General features: G+C 59.3%; 1 long non-coding RNA gene across 2 annotated transcripts; it reads left to right on the plus strand.

Annotated features, from left to right (window-relative positions):
- The first annotated feature begins 319 nt into the window (after window positions 1-319).
- Window positions 320-2,043, plus strand: LOC120325210. 2 transcript variants are annotated; one of them, XR_005567106.1, is made up of 4 exons: window positions 320-415; window positions 1,238-1,276; window positions 1,805-1,890; window positions 1,999-2,043. It is a non-coding gene; the product is annotated as an uncharacterized LOC120325210 (long non-coding RNA). The 2 variants fall into 2 exon arrangements; XR_005567107.1 differs by having other exon boundaries at window positions 1,805-1,894; window positions 1,999-2,039.
- The last annotated feature ends 674 nt before the right edge of the window (window positions 2,044-2,717 follow it).

A 2,717-nucleotide genomic window follows, 5' to 3' on the forward strand; every position in this document is an offset into this window, starting at 1 on the left:
GAGGCCCCCGCCCTGGCCTCAGAGAGGCGTCTATCCTGTTGCCTGACCTCCGCCGCGACCCGGACCCCCGCCCCGCGCCCGCAGCGCCGTCTCGCCGCGCCGCTTCCCGCTGTGGGGACGGGGCGGGGCGCTCGGCGGCGCCGGGCGCGGGCGGCAGGTTCGCGGGCGGCGGCAGGCACCGGCGCGGGCAGACCCCTCTCGCGCCGCGGCGCGCCGCGCACGCGCGACGATCCCACGCGGTCGCCGTCCTCCCGCCCCGTTCCGCCCCCGTTCCGCTCCGCTCCGCTCCGCTCCCGGTCGGTCCCGCCGTGCCCCGGAGATGCTGTCGGGGCTGCGCCGCCGCCTCCCCCCCCCCCCCGGAAGCGACCCACGGCGGCAGATCCGACGTCGGGCTCTGCAGGAGATCGTCGCCGGGGTAAGCGGGGGCCCGGCGGGGGGGCGGCGGCCGCTCTTCTGCCTCTCCCGCGGCCAGCGGGGCCTGCAGGCAGGGGAAGCGACGGGCAGCTTTCTCGCCTCTGCGGAGAAACTTGCACCTGCGTGCCGCCGCAGGGCCGGGTTCGGATGTGCCCTGGCATTGCACACGCACCACACCCCCCCGCGGGGAGGGTCTGCGCTGCCTCGGGGACCCTGTCTGTGCTGCCGGGAGAGAGAAATCCTTTGGGAAGCTGGGCTGGAAACAGCAACTCTGTGAACTGCTCAGCTTTTCCTAGGCAAGGGCAGGTTTTAGGGAAGAAAGGCCCGGACGCGCGAAAGGCGCCGCGGGTCTCGCCAAGGGGGGGGGGGGGCGCGCGGCTGCAGTGCCGCTCCCGGCCGTGTCCGCCAGGCGGCGACTGTGAGGCAGGGCCCGGCGCTCGGGGGCGCTCTGGCAAGCGACGCTTGCCCTGGGAAAGCGGCGGGCTTTGGCCACTGCCGGCCTTCCCCCGCAGTGCCCGGGCTGGCCCAGCGCCTGGCAAAACCTCGTAGGGAAAAGGCAAGCAACACCTGCGGTGGTTCTGCCCTTTCTTTAGCCAGGGACTGGAACACAGACAAAATCAAGGGGCTCTTTGACCTGGGCAGGCTCCCAGCATTTTTCAGCCTTCCTTAGCAGGGCATTCTCACCCTCTGAAAAGCTGAAAGGCTTTAACAGCTGGAGACGCGCCTGCAGCTGTGCAGATTAATGTAGTTTCTTTTAGGAAACGAAGGGGAGGTTTTCCTGTTGTGAGCCTAAATACCGAGTCTACTCTGCTTTTTCAATCAGGTGACGAAGCTTATGGAAAAAAAGACCAAAGGCCTCGAGGTGAGTCCATTCTACCCAGTTCTGCTTTTCTGGGATCGGGTTGGGAAAATCACGTGAAATTCTGAAAAGCTTCTCTCCGTGTTTTCTAGTTGTTTTTTCAGCCTTGGTGTAAGTTTCATGTAGAAAAGGGCATAGAATTGTTAGAACAGAGAAACACGACTTTCTCGGGAGAGATGGAAGAAAAGGCTGCTGATTCCAGTTCTGCTTTTCTTGTCTTCTGTTAGACTGTCATTTTCTCTCCCCTACTGTTCAAACAGGCAGCAATTAATTGCTCTGCTGAAGAGTTTGCTGTACTAAGTGTCTGTCAAATCGATGCCTTCAACTCAAGATAGCACCTGCTCCTTAGTTACAAAAAGCTCCTCACAGGAAATTTTCAGGCGTGCCCATAAACCTCCTGGCTGTTTGGTTGGGAGTACAGGGTTTTCTCGTCTGTAACAGAATAGTCGTGGCATTTGCTATGGAATGCTGGTGGCAATCTAGTCAGAAGAGGCCCCCGTGCTTCACTAATTTTGCCTTTTTGTTGTTCAGGGTGACTTCTTCCCAGGGATGTTCTTCTTGACCCCCCGGGGCAAACGGAGGTGTCAGCGTCAGGAGCCATCCTAACTGAGGCCCTGGTAGGTCAGTGCTTTTTGTGTGACCGGACGGTGAAGCTGTCTGTGGGAATGACCTGGCTAGTGCTCGGTGTGGTCCTAATTAAGGTGTCTTTTACTCCGTGTTCCCAGGCTCCCTCTTTCCCTTCGGTCGCCGTGGGTGTGCCGGACGCCTCTGGCAGGACTAACCCCGTGGTTTTTCTGTCCAACGTGCTGTGCTGTGCTGGGTGTGCCTGCAGGTAAGAAAAGCGGGGAGTGCAGTCCCTCTGCTTTGCTCGCTGTGTCTCTTGGGGAGTGATTTTGGAGGGGAATCCCAGAGCGATTTGGTTTGAAGGGGACCTTCAAAGGCCAGCCTGCCTTCCGTGGGCAGGGACACCTTCCGCTCTCATCCCCGGCTGGATGCTCCCAGTCCCGTCCAGCCTGGCCTGGAACACTTGCAGGGATGGGGCAGGCTCAGCTTCCCTGGGCAGCGTGCTCTAATATCTCTGCACTGGCATCCTGAAAAATGTCGTCAGCGTGTTTTGTTCAACGATGGTAAGCAGGACCCGGGTGAAGAGGACAGTCTGTTAGGTGCAGAGGGAAATAATTCTCCTTTGAAGCCAAATGGATTCAGATTTGCACGAGTCTTGTCTGCCTTATGTTTGAATTGCTTTCTATTCTAGGCAGTTGTTTTAAATTTAACTTTTATTTTGTGTCTCCCCCCCAGTATCCTGTCCAAGACAAAGCTACCTTTCCTCGTGGGAATGGACCGGCCGGGCTTTGGCAGTCTGGCCCCTCGGAAGCCTTAAGTGACCTCTTCCAACAGGGGAAGACTGAAGCAAGCGGTGCCAGACAGAACTGGAGTTTCTGGA

The sequence above is a fragment of the Pipra filicauda genome, unplaced genomic scaffold (genome assembly GCF_003945595.2).
Source record: "Pipra filicauda isolate LSUMZ 115617 unplaced genomic scaffold, ASM394559v2 scaffold889_size95291_pilon, whole genome shotgun sequence".
NCBI classification, from domain to species: Eukaryota; Metazoa; Chordata; class Aves; order Passeriformes; family Pipridae; genus Pipra; species Pipra filicauda.